General features: G+C 43.1%; 1 protein-coding gene across 1 annotated transcript in view; it reads right to left on the bottom strand.

Annotated features, from left to right (window-relative positions):
- elfn1a (extracellular leucine-rich repeat and fibronectin type III domain containing 1a) overlaps nt 1-1,532 on the bottom strand; it is a 65,189-nt gene extending 63,657 nt beyond the window's left edge. The window contains exon 1 of the mRNA XM_047572983.1: nt 938-1,532. The gene's annotated coding sequence lies outside the window, so the exon portion shown is untranslated. The remainder of the gene's footprint in view (nt 1-937) is intronic.
- Between the last annotated feature and the right edge of the window lie 19,130 nt (nt 1,533-20,662).

The following is a 20,662-nucleotide window of genomic DNA, read 5'->3' as shown; positions in this document are numbered from 1 at the left end:
ACGTGTCTTGCATGCAGTACTGTACGTACAATGAATTTCCCAGACAGATGGCACAGAGGCAGCAAAATCCTCAGCTAATCTGAGTGAGACGGGGTTACTCTAAGTACAAGACTGTGTGATGAAAACATAATGTACAGGCCATGCAGGGCACTAATCATTCCTCTAAACTGTGCTGTTTGTCGAGACTTGAAAATGACAAAATCCAGCTTTCATTTTGGGACTGGTCAGGCCTAGTGATGTGGCAAGAAAGCTTCTTTTGGTTTTGGCATTTATTTTTTTCTTTATCTTTAGACTATAATGAGACAGAGTAGCGTCTAATCTTCTCGACAGCAGAGAGTTTGCACCTCCGTATTAAACAATATCAGCTTCTTTGCGTGAAAATAAAGTTCAGCCTTTACCGGGTTCAGTAAAGCGGCCGTGGAGCTGTCCGTGGTGCTGAAGCGAGATATTACTGCGTCTATTACTGGGGACAGTTCCACAAAGTACCCTCTATACTTTCTCAGTACTAGGTTTCGTTCATGCAAAGATGTTGCGTCAGAAAACACGATTATTTAGGTATATTGTGAAATTAAATCAGGAGAGGAATACGGGGGAGAAGAAACTTAATGCAGCCGGCGTTAACACGGATCGCCGTCAAGGCGACGAAGTGCCCTCATGTCTGTTCTCGGAGCACGTCAGCTCGAAAAGATCCCCCAGAAACAGTCGGCAAAACGCACCGACTTCAGCTGGTGCACAAGTTGAGCTGTTCATCTTGAAGGGTCCCTGTCCACTTAGTGGCACATACGCCGAACAGTGTCCTTCAAAAACGCACCTACTCCTCCGATCATGATATCGCAACCTTTACATGGTTACCGCTGCGCACAAGCGAATGCAAAAGACAGAAAAGTGCAGAATGCGGCGCGTAAAGTCCTCGATAGCGAAGTGTGAAACGGCTTACCTGCTTAGCGATCGCCGAGAAAGAGCCTCTTCCCGATACAAAGCTGCCACCTTTACTGTATCTCACCGCGGACACGAGGCATGTTCAAAGAGACAGGAGGTGTTTCTGGTGGATGTGTCAAAAATATAGATAACAAAAATAAAAAGAATCCCAGCTTTCTGTTTTCGGGTTGAGGACGCGCAAAAGCAGCTGCGTCAGGGGAGAGTCTCAAAGATCCATTTAGCGCTGAGTGATTTAATTCGGGGCTGAGCTCCTTTCATTGCTTGCCTTTATGTATTCTGGTGAGACCCGGAGCCCTGCTCTAGGTTTTTTTTTTTTTTCTGTCCTCTCTTTTTTTCTATTAGACGGAGAGCTGACACCAGCGTTTAACCACAATCAAAGGAGGCGTGTAGGTAGCCGCTGTATCAGTTGGGCAAACTGCGGGGAATAACTGCGACGAGGAGCGCATGTTGATCCTCCAACCAGTCTAGCCGAGGCAAAGTTTAAATCTCATAATAAGATTGTTTGTCACCGCGAGGCTATAAATGGTGGCCGGTTGAGCACGGATGCCGGGAGGTTTTCCTGCAACTCTCGCGGCTGAGGAGAACGCGCATGATAGCCGGTGTGTTGTGAGATCTGGATTGTTTCAAGTTAATGAAGACGTGTCGGAGGGAGGAAAGTGTCGGTTACGTCACATGGGCTCTGGGGCTCGGTGCAGCCTATCTGTGAGCAAACTTTCCCTCTGAGTGTGGGCTCCACCGCCGCGCTGGAAAATGGCTTTGAGTTGTTCAATTTCACAGTCTGGTTGGGGGCACGTTTAATTTAGTGATGCATGAAAGGAAATAATATTCCTGCTCACATAAAGGTGGTCCAACCAGCAGGGGGACCTTAATAACCAAAGGAAATGCTTAACATGACCCTGTGATAATATTTGGTGACCAGACTGCGGGATAATTCTAATGCGTTCCCTGTGATAATAACAAATTAATATTCACCCGGACCTATTTTTATTGGTTTTGTCCCTTGCCATGGATGAATTACGGGCTAGTGTAAATGGATGCCATTAAGGAGCCCCTTTATACCAGAGAAAATGCCCCACGGGGTGACAGGGACTGTAAATTTCAGGGTTAAATTGAAGAGGAGGGAGGAAAGGGAGGAGCCAGGGAATCTATTGAAGTAACCCATACTTCACCGAAGAGGTCAATCCTTGGTCCCCGTGATAGCAAATCAATACAAATCATTGATATATTATTGAACACAGGAACCTGCAGAATACAAATTCCTTTTCATATGGAGATGTGCCGCACATTGCAAAACTGCACGGCGGGCACAGTAAACAAGACTTGAATATTTTTATTTTCAGGTATATTTCTATAGATGGTCTATGGATTTTGTCCTTCTGGTTTGCAGAAGACTACAATGCAAAATGTGCAAAAGGTGGAACACAGATGCGATTAAAACTTCTACAATCATGCAATGGTCATTTTACGGCAAAGCAGACTGCTTGAATAAAGAAAAAGAAAACAGGAAAGAATAGCATTTCGTGCCAAGACAGACGTGGAAAGCTGTGGTGTGCGCGCCTCAAGGGTTAAACCCAGATCATCTGTCCGTGTGTAAATGCAGTCCCAGATTTAATTTATGGAGAGTGCTGCCTGATGTCCTCTGTAATGACGTAGTCCGGGGGATGACCCCGGCAAGTCGAGAAAGCAGCAGCCAGGATGCAGATGCTCTCCTCTGAGAGGGAGCAAGTGGTTGTGTGAGGACTTGGCACAGACGCTGCGATTCCTTGTCTCATTGCAGCAGTCACATTGGAGCTGTGAAATGTGGAGATGGACAGCGCTGGCCCAGGAAGTCGCAGCACTGCAGCTGCGGCTCTCAGAATGACGGACACACTGTATTACGCTCTCTAATATCTTCACAGCCCTTGGGAGTGCCTGATACATGACCCCATAAACACAGCGTAGGATTTGACTACCACTCTACATGTAACTAAATACACACACACACACACAAAAATGAAGGTGTCAAGATATGTGGACCTAAACGTGACTTGAGATAAGGTTCATAGGTGCAACATTTTATAGGAACTTTTATCCATTTTTTCATATTTTGAATTTAAATACACTGTGAGAGCCTTTCAGTATTCAACAGATGTGCTGTCATGGTGAACCTTCCCAGATGAATTTACCTGGAGGGTGCAATGGCTTTCATGTCATCTATGGGTTAGCTTTGATTCCCAGGAGATAGAGCTGTCTTTGTTCGTACTACACTAATGATTTATAATGCACAGAGGAGAGATGTGTATATATATATGGGAACATATTTCTCATGATAAAGGCATCATATCGGCTTGCTATTGGCCTGACTGGCATGAAGGGGAAAGGCTCTTTTTCTCTATTTTTCATGTTTTGGTACTGCGTGTGATGCCTTTTTATGTGATCAAGTTGATGAGTTTATTGTCAGTGTCATGCAGGTTTGAACTTTCGTTCTATAGCACCACAATGCATTTGTCCCTGTATTTGCCTGGACGACATCTTTGCTTTGAATTAAACACACAGGGCACACTTTCCGTGCACAAACACATTATACACTACTGCTACTCAACAATATTTTTGGGCTTGCTCGCCCCTGCTGCGAGACGCCCCGATGGGAAATGCATTTCTCCATGTTCACTCAATTTCACCTTTAAGTTTTGGTTCATTTTGCACTAAAACGCTGCTTTGCAGGGTTTTAGTGCTTCCCATGCTGCTATATATATCAGGACAGAACCCGAGCACAGATATTTTGCAAACTCAAGGAGTTTATCTTCAAAAATTGACCACAGACCAAGTCCTTTTGTATTTCTTGGGTCGTCTGGGGTGGAGAGTAATGATCAATTTCTGTCGACAGTGAAGCCGGGTGACTGTGCACCAGCTGGGGTGAAAGCGGTCCAGCCTCAGTCTTGCCCGTATCTTGGCTAATATTGGGAACATGTCAAATATGCCCCTGTCCACTCTCCGTCCCCACAGTTTCGGTTGACAGTTGACATTCTCCCCCTGAAGTGAGGAGTTGCAGAAGGTGTCACACAGGTAGACAAAGTTGTGGCAGTTGTATTTTTTTTACTCTTTTACTGAAATAACTCTCTGGTCATCGGTGAGGGAAGGTGTGGCAGAGAATATAATGTTATGCATATTACCGGAGGCCTTTTGCTGGATCACATCATCTCCTCACTTCCCTGTAGCAAGTGTTTTGTGGCCTGGTACCATTCGGTGGCATAGAATATGTGAATTCATCCTTTCAGGTCCGATTTAGCTAGAAATTAGTAAAACACCCCAAAATGTGTCACAGTTCTTGTATTCATGTTTTGTTTGAGACTTAACTGAGCAAAAAAGACAAACAGCACCTGGTCTTCATTTTTTCCACGTAGTTAAGAGCATGCATAACTGTGTTGTACATTTTTTTTTTCCATCTCCACATAATGCAGAATTACTGATGGCAGCACCACTGCTTACTCTATCTGGCAGGTTGACTTGTTTTGCATTAGGGAGGGCTGGTAATGCTTAGTGTATCTCGAGCCACAAATGAAAAGATTATAACGTCGCTAAATGAAGTCGAGGCAGCCTGGGTGGAGGAGGAAGGTGGACTGTATTATTCAAATCCTTCATTTACGGGCTAAGCCAATTTGGTGCTGAGGCAAGTGACAGAGTCGATAATAATTCAGGGGAGGAGACGGCGAGTGCAGGTTGATATAATGGAATATCTGCTGTCAGTGGAGTGCAGGTGATCTATCTCACTGGCTAAGCAGTGCTACGCACATCTACTTCACCTGAGATAAAGTCACTCTGTACAGGAGATATTGAGAGCTGTAGTCAGACAGTGTTTGCTGTTGCCTCTTTGCATCCCTGCTTAAATATTGTGTTGTTCTCCTCCATGCAACACACGAACACTGCAAACAGACAAGGCGTCAGTATGAACTGGTCACACATGACATGGTATTAATGTCTGTTTCTGGAGGAAGACAACCGTGGATAATGGTAACATAACTAACAGAAATCCACTTGGGAACTATGGATTAAACATTCTAAATAAACCAGTTAGTTAATATGGTCATGCAGAATATTTTCAAATCATTACTTGAGTAAAAGTAACAACACCACACTGTACATTAAAATATAGCATCCAGAACATTCCTCAAAAAATGAAAACTCTCAGAGATCAGGCATAACATTATGACCACCTTCCCAATATTTTGTAAGTCTCCCTTGTGCCTCCAAAACAGTTGTGACTCATCAGAGAATGGACACGGGCCTTCTGAGGCTGTCCTGTGGTGCCTAGCAACAGAGGGGCCTAGTGATGGTGAGGCCCATGGGTTGAGGGGAGGGACCTTTGGTCATTTTCTCAATATTTCCATTCATTGTTTGGCTTGGAAAAGGTAAAAAAAAATAGGTGAGAAATCCATACCCACAGCTGTTGTTTGTTGATTTCGGCCAACCAGGAAATGCTAATAATGTAATCACACAGTCATGGGACACTGAAGCATCTGATTTGACAGCACGTAACTGAGTAAGTCACAGTTGCATCTCTCCACCCCGGATCATTTGCACACAATATCCAGTTCCACAAAAAAAAAAGATGCATTTGCTCTTTAGTGGTTTCACCTAAAATTGTGTTGGACAGACAACCACAAAGTCACAGGAGTGAAGGAATGAAGGGAAGGAAAAAGTGATGAGCATGCCCGCGCTAGTTTAACCTTTGCTGCGCTGAAGCAAAGAACCGCAATGAGCAGACTAACTCTGACTCTAACTTATTTGCATAACCACCAGGTAGAGCACTGAGTGGGACTGGGTTTCCGGCACAAGCCGTGAGCCATTGTGGGAGTGCTATTTGCATTAATTTAAATATCTGGTCACCGCGCATGAAGTGATATAATAATTCATCTCATATACCCAACTACAGGGTCCTGAAAATGGTCTTGGAGGTGCCACAAAGCTTGGGATTTGTTTTCATTTGATCCAGCTCCACAGGTTTGTGTTCACCGGTTAGAAAGTTCTTTTGTTCTGCTGTAATATCAGTCACCCGTTGACTGAGACAAGTAGTAGCAATTTGAGATTTTATCCTCTTATCAGCGGCTCTGCAGGGATAGTGAAATGTCGCTTAAGCCAAGGCATTACCCTCTGTGAAGTTTATTGTGTCTCCGCTTTCCCCTGCGTCTATACTCATCATCCGGCAGTCAGTGTGTCAAACTTGCCTCATAATTTCCCTAAGAGCTAGAAAAAATATTGTGAGGGTCACGCCTAGTCTATAATTTAGTGGAAATTATGTCTTCTCCTGGCATCCTTCCCCTTCTGTGTTTTCTGTGAAGATAGTTGACAGCTTGGGTTCTGGGAGAGACGGACTGATCGCTGTGGAAAGTAGAGCGTGGGCAAACTCAGCCAACACTCAGCGAGGAGGGCCGAGGCCCCATGGTGGCTGCCTCAGCGTGACCGGTGAGATAAACACACCACCTACACTAAAAGCCTTACAAAAGAGACACGGCTATTCCAACAGCTGTGACATGCAGCCTGTAGCCTGTGACTCTGGAATGAACAAGGTTTATTTATGGTTCAGATGGAAGAAAGGCTGAAAATACCTGATGGTGGTGCTTTCAGTAGCCGAGCTACTCTGGTTTTGATTAAGGGTCCGCTGGCCCCCCCGACCATGGGTTTGGAGCTCTGGACCTGTAAATAGTATCATATATATTTAAGAGGAATGCAAGGGGGATGCGAACATATATAATTAAAAAAAAAGGCCTCTATCCATTAGCCTCCTCGAGGCAAAAAGGAAAACAGAGGCCCTACCTATATTTTACACATCACACCAAAGAGAGTTGCCACACATCCATTATTCAGTGTCTTGCTCAGCCTTGTTGGCTCAATTTATCCATCATCAGTAAACACAGAGACTTGACTTGGATTTGAGCTCCTGTGACTGACTGATTTAACCTGAATGTCATGACAATTTGACAAAGGAGAGTGCTTGCTGCGCATGGCGTTATCCATCAAGTTGATAATTGCCTTTGATGCTAATGGCTACATCGAGAGCTGAACTATTTCATTCGGTTCCTCCGTGGTTCTTATAATGATTTTCCCGTGTAAGAGCAGCCACGCCGGATGTTCAGAAACTTTCCAATACCTCTCCATTTGAATTATTCAAGTTTGAAACTCTGAATGCAGCACATCCTCTACTAGGGCCTTTTATTAACAAGCTTGGCTGCATGCCTGTGAAACCATGAGATCCTCTGACTCAATGCCATCGTTTATACAGTCAGCAATCCTCTCACCTGTCTGCACACACACTGGCAGCGGCTTCATGCCCCAGAGGGGCAAAAATAGCTAGTTAATTATTCATCTTGTGGAACCGATGCCTTCTTTCATCATACAAATTGTCTTGAGAAACGTCTCAACTAGACAGCGGAGGCACACAGTACACAAATAGAGATGTAGCAGAGGGGAAAATCTCTGTCATGAAGGATGTGTTGCCCATTCAGGTTCTTAGTAATCTCCTTCTCTAGTAATTATGGGAGCTAACACAAAGACAACCCTACTTATAATAGTTCATCTGCTATGCCGGACCCTTAGCTTCCAGGAAAATACTGACTGAATACAAAAACTACTGCTGACGCCTTCACGTTCACTTCATACGAACCTGAGATACACTCAAATAGATTCTTTGAACGACTCAATACTGCGCTACAGTCGGTATCCAAACTAACAATGACTGTGCCTAATGCTTTGCTTAGTACACTGTGCTATGAAATTAGTTTGTATACGAGCCTCTACCGAAGCATCCATCCATGCGGCCATCTATTTTATCCCTTGACATGTTTCCAGTCTGTGACACCCACACGGAGCATCTCTGGAAGTTTGCGTTTCATGTTCTACACAAACACGTAATCTGAGATGGGAGGACTGAAACCATCACCGAGTCACACCCCAGCAACTTTATGTACAGCATTCAGCGGCAGGATTGTTTGTCTGAGACCAACTGGCTCCACGCCCAAGCCCATGCGCCGAATGTCTCAATTCACAGTTTTCTGTGGTACTAAGAAGGCTGGTTTTAATCCGGTTCACCTTTTCTGTCAATTTGTGAACAACCCAACACTTCAAATTCAGCTTCACAATGACGGCATGAGGATTATCGTAGGATTGAAATGCAAGGCTTGCTGGGCACAAGCTAGTTATGACTGTGGGAATTTTGCTGCTCAAAACCCAAACCGTCAGAAGGATCACGTCTCGGTCTGTTTTCAAGCTAAAAATCAAATCAAGCCAAAGTTTGCCCTTTTGCTCCACAATAGGTTTCTGTCCATCCTGAGCTCGCGCTAGGACACCTGCCTCGCCATTTGACAAGTATGTACTAGTCCAGTCAAACTCCCCACCTGCCACTGTTCCCTGGAGCGGGCCATGCCTGCTGAGGAGATGCTCGCTTGACGACAGAAGCGACAGGGACGTTCAAGCCTTTGTGACCAGAAACAAAATGAAATAACTAGACAATGGTTGAAGTTTGCTAAATAACACAAGAACACCAATAAGCTAAGTTGCTGATGCTTCTTGCTTCATATTTAATTTATCATATAGATGTGAAGGTGATTTTGATCTGCTTATGAACCGCTTCTTGAGTCCTCGTCCATTTTTGCCAATTAATAAGTCAAATAAACAAAGCAGTTATGGACGTGCGTACATCCTATTGAAATGTCGCTCATCCTACACAGTGTTTGTTTTTCCATTCACAACATCTGACTCATGCTATAAGCTGTAAACAGGCAGATGGAAGGTCAGAGGCCAGGGAAGTGGACTCAGGCACACATGTGCAGCATACCCACATCACACTCGCAGCCCAGCCAACGAGAGTCTTGGTACACTTGCAGCCGCTGTTGTGCGTCAGTCTGCAGGCAGTTAGCAATAAGGCGCCCACCAGTCTGCATCAGTCTGACTGCAGCCGGGGAGCCTGTGCCTTCCAGTGCCCTATCCATAAGAGAGCTGAGCCCGGCAGGCAGCCCACACAGATGCTGTGCATACTGACAAAAGGACATCCGCCTACGCTGTGTTGTCTAAATGATTCCCCAGCTCACGTAACGATGAAAAAAGCCCGGGCAGATTGTGAAGTGTATGATCAGCGGAGGTTGGAGTGTTTGGAGAAACACTTGCCTCAGTTCCTCTGAAACTTTTCACTACCGCGCCGCACAGTTACTTGTATAAAAAGAGGCGGGTTAAAGGTTGAGCGGCGGTCTGTGATTTCTGACAGATGGCGCAGAGAAGGAGATTGTTTTGATAAACTCCGGCTAAAAGCGCTCCGGCTTTTTTTTCTTTTTTTCTTTTTTTGAACCCCGTTGCTTCTGGGAAGGTGAGAAGAGGGCAAGGGAAGCGCAGTCACACACAGCGGGCAAGTGTCCAGCTATTTTTGCAGGTGGTGTTATTGAAAGTAACAACAGCGTGACTCTCGTGCACACACACGCACACACAGGTATGCGTGTACAACCATGCACACCTTCAGCCAGAAGTTTTCATCAAGATTCCGATGCACCACAAAGGCGTAAGCTTATTAGCTTGACATGTTAATTACGCTTCATTAACTCTGGAATTTGTTCACGAACTCATATTGCATTATTTGTAATGACTTCGTTTGTTTTAGATTGCCAGTCGGCAATATTAATTCTGAAATGCTGTTAAAAAAAATATCTCACTACAGCAGAATGCGGCTCATTAACATAAACAAACTTACTTCATGTCCAGTAAACCCACTTCATCCTCAGGAGAGGTGCGTTTGCTCCTGATTGAATGTGCACAAACTAATAATGCGGCAGCGAGCGTTGCTCATCTGCATTCAGGTTTATGCCGTGCGGATGTGTAAATCTTATGCTAACCAAAACAGCTCAAACATTGAAAATGCTGAACGCAAGCAGCTTCCACGTGGGTGGCCAAGTTTGTGTGTGAGATGGTTTTCAGGAGTTTCTTTTCATATTCTGCGTGCAGCGTTTTAAGAAAAGCTCCTCCTCGCTTTAATTATGAAAAAAAAAAAAAGTCAGATGGTTTCAGGTCTGTGATGCTACTTAATTAAACTTCTCTATAGAATTCAAGAAATCAGTGATGTATTGTGCCACAAAATGAATGGAGTGAACTTTTGCTTCGGCCCCAAAAAACCCAACTGTGTTTCTCCTCTCCCACCGACCTGAACAAATATGATACGGCAGCTTACAATGAAAAACGATTATGAATGAAAGTGAAGCCATGCATGAACCCTGTGCAGCACAGCCGGCTAATTGTCATCTGGGCACTCTGGCCTTAGTCACTACAGGGATGTACAAATATTGAGATGGCTCAGAAAGCGGTGCAGGCTTTTTAGATAGTCACTGAACTTGAGATATTAAGACGGAGGGAGTTTGGGAGGTAAAGAACAGAAAGATTATCTGAGGTTATGTCACTGGATTATGGAAACATGTGACAAATATTGACTCTTTGGGATGTACTTGTTCAACTCTTTCTGAAGTATTAACCACCACAGGTGACAGCGGAGTGCTCTCAGGCCTCGTACGTCACGCAGGATTTGATTTTTTTTCCTCACTTTTTACAAAATCACATCATTTGTTTCGCGGCAGAACACATGCAACATCTGATTCTTACAACCGGGAAACCATCTGCGCGTCTCCCGCTATGCCGACGCCGCGGCGTGTCTTAACTTTATTTTGATGAGAGCCGTGATGAGCGGATACAATCACACATCACCTTCTGAAAAAGAGCCGCTCTCGGCGGAACGCACTGCGAATGGAGCGACTGCTTCGCCGGGGGGTCCCTCTGAGGAGACTGTACGGAAGCCAAAGGAAAAATAAATCAGAGTCTCTTCTGCTTGCAAAGGCAACACTTTAATAATTACTGTACATTTAAAAAATTGCCCCAACTCCGGTACCATTCAGCGTGCCAGGAAGAGTTATGAATACTTCCACATTGCAGTATTTACAAAGGTGTCAAATCAGCAAGTATAAGGGCAGCATCTGGTGTTGCTACTGTGATTCGGTGAATAATCTGCTGTCAGCAAAAGATCACATCGCAGTGAAATAGTTATTTATTCTCCCATCACGGTTAAAAAAAAAAGTGAATTCTAAAGCAATTTCCGCTTAATTCGAGGCGTGGTTACTGTCTGAGGTGGTTTCTGTGAAACAGAGGAAGGGCATTAGTGCTGCATGACTTGGGCCTCACACATGCAAACCCAAGAGCCCCAGAGACAGAGGCAGCATGGCAGAGGAACCGCTGAGAACAGCCCACTCCTTGTTTCCGGCCCGCAGCTCTTATGTGTGCGAGGCATGCAGCATATGGAGGCATTCATGTGAGAAGCCCGCTGGCTCTTTCAGCAAAGGCGAGATACAGCGCCGGTATGCTCGGCCGTACATGTGACCATTACCTTTCTACTTCCATTTAAACGCAAGTTTTCCACAATGTGGATGGGGGGGGGGAATCACTTGCCAGTTCTTTGAGTACACCAGTCCTGCACTAAATCTAGTCTTTATAAGGATTATGATTTTCAGCATTGGGTTTCAAATAACTAAGAGAGCTGTGGTCTCTAGTACTGTTGAGTTATGTTGTGTTATGCCGACACGTGTTCCTATTGTTTTTGACAGCCCCATTTCAGTCAGTGGGCTAGGTTGAATAACAGAAACACTTAAGTGTTCAGTTCAATCCCGTTTAACAGCACCACAGTTGAGTTTGAGGACAGTGAATAGATAGAATCGTGGTATCAATCACATCTTCTAACTCTTGACAAGCAAATATGCAGAACCTTTAAAAAAAAAAGTCAAAATATTTCTTCAGTTTCTTCCACAGATCTAATATGTGTGTTGTACTCGCCCACTGACATTATAAATTCCAATAAAAACCCAATTTTAGGTGATTTAGTTTTACTCCCCATGTCATCATTGGATTAAACATGATTCAAATGGGACATTACCACGAACTCTCAACGTAAAATTGCCATTTCACTTGGATTATCACTGAAGGCAAAAAAAAAAAGGGAAAAAATCTAAAATGACTTTCTGAATGCCAAAGAGATATTTCTCTCTCTGGATGGATGACATTTTTGTTTCTGCGGGTTCATTAAATCCCACGGTGGCTCCTTCAATCACAGACCCGCGTGACCCGGCGATGCCACGACACAGACAGATATCAACGCGGTGGGAAAGGTGCAATCACAGTAATCCCTCCTGGTACGTCTGAGGCTGCGTGTGATGAAATCATTAAAGCTGTGCGGGCGCGAGGCGGCTCGGAGCGGGTCAGAGCGCCGCCGTGACAACCCTGATGGCCCTGACGCCTGGAGATGAAGATGTCTGCGTGCTGCCCGCCCGATGCTGACACCTGCATGTGTTTCGCTGTATGTGCGTCGCTCTCTACTGAATGTTTCATTCAGGTCAAGGGCAAAAAAAAAACACTTGTTCACCAACAGAACGAATAACAGGCCACTAATGGCCAGCATATGGGCCAAGGGAAGCATGTTTTCTAATTGATAAATTAGATAAGTTTTTTATTTACCTGTTCAACCTTTATGTATGTTTTCTGTGTGCTGGTTCCGCCGCTAGCATATAATTCCAGAGAAAACCGAGTGTACAAATAAGTCTGTTTTATTTCTAAATAAATGGCGGCTGATGTGCTCTTCCCCACTAACGGATGACGCTCCCGCATTATACAGCTGCCTCACTTGATGACACTCGAGGGGAACAGATGTGTTCGAATGAATTTGCAGAGAGCTGCGACGTGAGAGAAATGGTATTCCATTAGTTTCCTGTCATTCTGCTCAGTGCAAAGTCATCAGCTGTACAGCAAGAGGTTCAAAGCCCAGGAACAAACCATTTCACAGTCTTAGTGTAGTTAAACAGCATGTACCAGACTACACAATAACACATGCACATTCATTATTATGCAAATTGCTACGGTCTCTTCGGGGGCTCCATGATTTCATTTTCAATTATACAGTTTCCTCTGTCACCTTACAAGTTTTCTTTTCCTCTCGCATTGTTTTTGAACATCGAATCCAGAAAAGCCAGGGTATTAAATTAGAGTCTAAATGGACGTTTCAGCGGAGAATTGGCTATGCCATGTCACGCCGAATAACAACTAAAAAATAAAAAGCTAATCCCATCCCACTAAAGTGTCCATAAAACCTGTGACAATGCGCAAGTTGTCAGGCGCTCCGCTCGTTTTTATTTCAACTTGCACTCCTCACCGACGTTGAGGCGTAACTTGAGCTTATCGAGTTACTTTTTTTTGCTGCATTTCCTGGTGTTTAACCACACAAATATATGAACCAACATATAAAGCTGCCAATACCACCCTGAGTCTGTATAAACGACAGGAGCAGAACAAACAGAGGACCCACGTCTTCAGGCAACAAGCTGCTGCCGCGCAAGCAGGCCTGACCGCTGACGTTATCTGTGAATAAGGCCTGACACGAAGTAAACACAACTATTTAGTTAGCTGACTATACAAAAGGTGCCAAGATAATTATTCCAAACAGACTGCTGGCTACATCTCCTGGCAAATGTGTTTGCAGCTTACACTGGTGTCGATTGTGTTACTGAGTATTAAACCACTGAGGCATTTTTGGATGGCTTCATCGTAGAAAGATGTGAAGAAATAAAGTTCTCACTTTAATTCTTGTGAATATTACAATCGAGCTTCTTTATTAGACGTGATAGTTACTTTCTTTTGAGCCACAAACACAATTTGCAATTGTGACTATAAAGATGAACAGAATTAACATGTAATCGACATAATCGACGGAGATCATTCACTTGTATTTGTCTAAAAAATGTAGGAATCCTCATATTACTGTTGACCCAGGTTGGGTCACCTTCACTTCAACATTCAGTACTGTGATTTATGAGTCCTATAGCACACCCCTGTAGAATTTTAACAGCCCACCTGGGAGGCATTATGCAGGTCTACCCAAGGTTGCCTACATGTGCTGTTATGAGTTGTCATTAATGGGACGGAAATGTAACACGCTTGGTGTTTTCTACTCAAAAAGTATCCTTCAGTTTTACCATAATGTATGTAAGTATGATAAAGACAAATTCTCCAGATAGAGATGCTGTAGAGCTCAAGTCTACAGTCTGCATCTCATTAGATGTAAATGACAGTTCAGACATACAGTAAGCGAAGCGCTAAGTTATGTTTCTATAATGGAACGATCTTAGCATGCACTCCATTAGAGTGCATTAACGTATGGAAACAGAGTCACTGCGTGTGATTATGAAGAAATTACTTCAGATTGTAACGTTAAAAGGGCAGAGTATGTTAACCTGACGCAGCCAGCTCTTATCGGAATATGAATTTTGTGACACGCCGTTTGGATTTAATTATGGGGTGCAGTTCAACTGATGCAGAGAAAACAATACCTTTGCATGCAATTTTATAGTCTTACAAGCAATGAAACATGGTAATCACTTGCTGCCAAAGTACTGGTGTAAAGCACACATCTGACCAAGTACAAATGCCTGGAACATGCTTTGGCCCTGCCTGTTTCATTCGGGATGCATCGGGAGTTAACTTGTGTGGACTTGGGATGGCCAGGTATCACAGGACACACTGTCAGTCACGGCGCTCAGTGACTGTAGCTCTTCTGTCCATCGACGCACAACACCCAGGCAACGCTTTCCTGCAGCACAGTCATTTCCCAATGGAGCAACTCAAATCACAGTTATTGATGTAAACAAATAAAGAGTGTTTCTGTATGGAGAATGCACCAAAATCCAATGAGGCACGACATGGAGCAACATATGCCGTGACAATTAATCACACTGCAAGCTGTGAACCTTCTGCATTGCATCCCTCAAACTACACCATTGCATGCAATCACTTATTTGTCATACTGTGGAAGAAAATTACCCATGAGTGCCCCTCATGGAGTGTTGAAATTAATCTAATCTCACCGGGGGTGACAGGAAGGTTTACATGTTAGTGTCTACGTCACAGTTTTTAAAGGTTCTTGTGTATGAGTCAGGTTCTGGATCAGCGCTGCTTGAGCCTGTCATTGGTAGAAAATAAACAGTTTTAACTGCTAGTGAAATGGCTCCATGGATTAGTCAGTTGGTCAGTCTATACCAAATAGTACATTTTTGACTTCCACTCAAAGTCAGATTCCTCTGGATGCAATTAGATTGACTCACAGGTTCACACGTGCAAGAACTCTTGTATTCGTCTAGTTCCAAGGCTAGCACCTCCATACATATACCAAGAGTGAAAGGTCTCAAGTGCTTGTTGGATTTTTCTTTTTAAACAAACATTAATCCATTTCATGTTGGACAATGCTGAACAGTACGGCAATGATTGGCTTTCTCCTTAAGCTTTAAACTTTTGTGAACATCAGGTTGTCATTTATCGGTACAGCGCCTTATATATGTAAAGTCAGTTGGTAGTAATGAAAAGCAAACTGAACTATCCAGAACAAAGAGCAGTTGCACTCATTGATAATTAAAAAGTTTAAAATTCAGCCATTACTCTCTGATTGCATTTATTGTTCACTAAGTGCAACATGGCTACTATGACTGTTACTTTTTTTTTTCTGTTCCTAAACAGTAAAATGTTCAGTTACCCTCTCATAAAAATTATGTCCCTAGCCTGTAAAATATGAATGCACAGAAAATGAGTCATACTGACACTGTTGATGCCTCGGCTTTTTTATTCATCCACATCGTAAGTGTTAATTTGTCCAGTGCTCTTGTTTATGAGCAAACTTTGCATGCGCCGCTGATTAGGAATTGCTATCGGGCTAACATTATAAATCTGAGGGGTCCTCTTATCCTCGTGGATTGAGAGGTGAAACGTCTTGGAGAACCAATGAGAAGCCCAGCTGCCTCCTAGTCAAGCGCTTTGGTTAATATCAGCCTGTTAGAATCTTATTGAGGGCATGTTGGCATGCTGACATCAGCGTTTAGCTCAAATCATCCCCACACAGAAGTGCTAACCTGGCTGTAGGCTCTTGCCCTCGTAATGGCTTCCTGGTTAAATAGTAAATACGCTCTGTATCTTGACGTTTCCGTGTAAAGTCCAACTGCCAAGTTCTTATGTGTATCAAAGAGACATTGATCAGTAACACTTTTCAAATGTTGGCTCATTAAAATTAAACAAGGACTTCATTAGAACCTGGATTGCTTCACTTTGTGACAGATACATTCGAAGCTGAGGCAATCTCATTAAGTCAGCCATTCATTAAAGCTACCCAATGGCTATCATTCAGCAACTCTAATGCAAAATGCCAGAAGGCTCTTTTATTTAATACTTACCCAGCAAGAACTGCAATCTGACCACCAGCCTTCCTTTAGACAATGAAAATAAAATACCTATTAACCTTCTATATTGTGGTGCGTTAGGTATGTAAGGGCTGGAGTCCCAGAAATAATTAATAAGTCGCACTCAAGTGGCAGATCTGAGACCCTGCAGTTATGCATGTGCATAAAACTGACTCTCTCAGATTCCCTCATCTGCATACAATCAAATTGTGCAGTGAGCCATTAAGGAGGACGAAGACAAGGAGGAAGACTTATGATTGGGCCTATATTGTCTTGACCAGCAAAGGCAGGAAATTAATCAGTCAGCGAGAGAGCTGCCTGTCGGTGGCAAAAGCACTCTCCTTTTAGGCTGCCGGCAATATTAGGTAGGTTCAGACTGGATCTAAACGGCTGTTGTGGTGTTGAGAGGACACACGGCAGTCAGAGGAAATACATGAAAAGTGGAGCTGAGCCTTCAGTGACTAAAGAAGACAGATCATTTTCTCATGAAAGAAAACAGACTCATTATTTTGATGAGAAACAGCTGGTGTGCTGCCAATTAGATGCAGAATTTACATTATTAGTTAAATCCGCTGCTGGCAGTGACTTTATTTATTTCTTTTTTTCAGGCAGACTTCGTCGTCCGGTCTTCACCGCAGACAGTTCTTTCTGCAAGTGCTTCGAAGCCGCAATGCAATCTGCACGCAGAAAAATAAAGTGGCCAGTGTATGAGAAGCTGGCAAATCACCGTGGCAGATGGAGTGAAATAAAAAAATAAATAAACGTGGGATCGTATCGCCTCTCTTCAAAGGCTCAGGTCTGTTTTATATCCTCTTTTTTTTTTAAATCAATAAATCATGAAAGTTTTGTTGCACAGATGGCATTTTCATTCCATTGAAAACAGACCGTACATCTCAATGAATATTTAAAGTGACACTCGAAAGTTTAATGTCATCAAATGCATGTCGAGACTTCAGCAGAAAGTTAGTTTGCTAATAACAACGTGGTAGTAAGTGACAGTCTGAAAGGCTAGATGGGGAAAAAAAAGGGAGACCTCCTGACCTTTTTCACGACAAGGATCTTTATATCAGCTCATTTAAAATTCAGAAGACATTTCTCCTTTATGGGCGAGGTCACGAAGGTGAGAGGGGTACTGACTAGGAAGACATTTGAAATGATAATTTTATCGGGCCCAAAACGTTGCTGTCATTTAAATTCATCATTGAGATAACCCTTGATAGATTAGTATTCTCCTTATCCGGAGCGATAAGCATATTTGTTGTGCGCTTGTTTCATTAGTCAGGATGAGTTTGTCATTGTGAATACTTCTTATCTGATGTTCAGTAAAAAAAAAAAAAAAAAACATCTTTCAGATGTTTTGAAGCTAATCTCGGAAAAGGTGAATAAAAATTAGTTAATGCAAATAAACATGGCAAACTGTAAGTTTTTAATAATTTATGATAAGGACAGGACTTTGTCGTTTTTGATTACTGTGTTGTTTCTTTACTTTTCTGTGTTCTCTTTTAAACTGAAAGTTAAATTGAGTACATATTTATGAGCTGTGGCGATACAGACTGTCAGAGTCAACCAACACAGAGAAACAAGAACAATAATTGTCATTTGCAAAGTACAGAAACGTGTTTCCCTATACAATGAAATTCTTCTTTGCCGTCCACACCAATGCCTAGCAATATAAAAATCTTGAAAGTAACGAAACAAAATATGAAATAAGTAGTGCAAATATACATGTGCAATTGAAAATGTAAAGGATGAACTGAAGAGTAAACAGTCCAAGACAATGGACTCCTGTCAGCTGTTGGAGTCGGACATTTCCTCCCAGCAACACCAGCTCCAGAAACTGTAACAAATACACACTGCTGTATGTGTAGCTGCAGGACTATTTCTTGGCATATTAAGTCCTGCAGTTACTGTTGGTTACCCTGGCAACCACGGGGGGAGGCATGTATTTTAAGTAATTAAACTGTTCAGGATTTGAACTCTGGGGATCCAAAGCCAGACCACTTTTGTTTTAAATGTTTGTACTTTATTTTCACAATGAAAAAGAAACCACCCAAATTGATTATTTAGAAAATAACTAAATAATTATACAAGACTAAAACACCCTTTACATTTGGGGCATAGAGGATGTGGTCTTTCCCATGTCACAGGAGCTCGCCACATCTTGTGGTTGTGAGTGATCTGTTTGGTTTCCTACTTTACTAAATGAATAGATGAAGAGATAGATGGATAGATACTTTATTTATTTACTTTATTTAGTGTCAAAGACCACAGTCCATTTCCTCACAGTGAGGTGTTGTAGAGTCTTATTGCCTGAGGTACAAACATCTTCCTCATCCTGTCCATGGAGCAGGACAGAGACAGCAGCCTATCACTGAACAAGTTTCTCTGTTTGACTATGGTGTCATGTAGAGGGTGGTGGACATTGTTCATTATGGATGGGAGTTTGTTCAAGGTTCTTGCATCTGCCACTGATGTCAGGGACTCCAGCTCTGACCCTACCACAGAGCCCACCTTCTGTATCAGTTTGTCCAGCCGTGAGGTTCCCTTCTTCTCAGTGCTGCCTCCCCAGCACAACACAGCATAGAAGAGGGAAGTCTGGTAGAACATCCCAGCAACTTCCAGGAGATATTAATCAACCTTAGCCTCCTGAAGAAATGGAGACGACTCTGACCTCTTTTGTATACCGAGTCCACATCAGCCAACCAGTCTAGTTTGTGATCCAGATGTACACCCTGGTATTTACAGGTCTGAACCACATCTACACACTCCCAGTTGATGGTTACAGGCGCATGTGGGGCCTGGACCTCCGGAAATCCACTTTCATCTCCTTGGTTTTAGCTGCATTGATCAGAAGGTGGGTTGTGCCGCATCATGAGATGAAGTTGTTCACCAGATTCTTGTACTCCTGGTCTTGTCCATCCTTGATACACCCTGCAATTGCAGTGTCATCTGAGAACTTCTGCATATGACATGACTTTGTGTTGTAGTTGAAGTCTGAGGTGTACAGGGTGTGGAAGTGAAGATACGTTATCATTCATACAAATAAAGAATGGTTTGCATTTTGTTCTTTTTCTTGTGCACAAAGTTTACGTTATTATTATCATTATTATATTATAATGGATTTAGTAGACACAGATGGCTCAGTTGTAAGAGGAGACACTGCCTCGGTGTTCAGCATCATAAAAGGAGACCTTTCAGCTGTGGGAAATTAGCCAATCATATGATAAGCCCAGTCTTTGTGAATGCTATAAGAGACAAATGTTTTCCAGTTATACCATTGAGATCCACCCCACTTCTTCGTGTCCCATTGTAATTACAATATATTCTAATACCTTAAACCCTTCAGTTGTGTGTGATTATGTATGTGTCCAGAGTGCTGTACCTTACACAAATAATTTCCACCACAAGGGTAAACATCCTGAGGTCTCCCATTGACAGTCCACTATCCAGGAAGTGCGGTATGAGTCCACACCCATCTATGTTAGCTCGTCCCTCAGTAACAGGGTCTGTATGGTGCTGAATGCGCTGGCATTTGAGTTTTACTTCCTGACTTTGTCTCTTCCTTGACACTCACTTGCCTTGCATTGTGTCTTTTGTCTATGTCCTCTTCCCCTCATTGGTTTCACCAATATGGTTGTTGAAATGATCCAGATTTGCCAAACAAATTGGAGGCAGATCTAATACTATTTGAGCACCAGGTCCCAAAGGCAGCATCCGAAAGAGGTGGTGGAAAATTGTGATTATTCTGAAATGGGGCGTCCACTGTTGTCAACACCAGACACTTGATTAAATATGTGTGCAGATTTAGACAATATGTTGTTGGGTTACAATATGATAGTTCACCTCATTGATCAGATGCCCCGTGAGGCTATAGTCGTCATTGTAGTGGTCTAGATTCATTTCCAGCCTGCATCCTTTGTTGAGTGTCACCACCTCTCTTTTATCCCATTACGCTATGTTTCTCTCCACTACCACTTAGGCCCACTAACACTGAAATTGAAATGGTTCCTGGTGCTATAACATCATATTGTCAAATGTTACATGTGTATTCGTCCTGCATTTCACTTATTGCATTTTTGATTCTTTTTCCCAGAAAGAAGCAATGAGCACACTGTCCAACATGTGCTTCCGTCTCCTTGGCTCCATTGTCTGTTAATCACGTTACGGTACATGTAAGCTTTATTCAAATTAGATTGCCTCACGGCTCCCAGTGTCTCTGCGGCGCACAATTGCCCAAATATTTGTCTGTGTAAATTATAATTACTGATGTTAATGATGTCACTTTGTGCTATTGCGGGAGATAAATACCCCTTGTTCTGCAGCCAGTAAACTATTGAAAAGCCTACAAACAGAATAAAGGGACACACACCTGCTGCTCTACCTTTGTCGTGGAGTGCTTGGTGCATGAAGCACCGCTGCTTGCTCTGAGTGACAATTGGAACAGACTTCCATGCATT

The sequence above is a fragment of the Mugil cephalus genome, chromosome 20, assembly GCF_022458985.1.
Source record: "Mugil cephalus isolate CIBA_MC_2020 chromosome 20, CIBA_Mcephalus_1.1, whole genome shotgun sequence".
In the NCBI taxonomy this organism is placed as follows: domain Eukaryota; kingdom Metazoa; phylum Chordata; class Actinopteri; order Mugiliformes; family Mugilidae; genus Mugil; species Mugil cephalus.
Note: the sequence above shows the minus strand (reverse complement) of the source record. Positions and strands in the feature narration are given on the sequence as shown.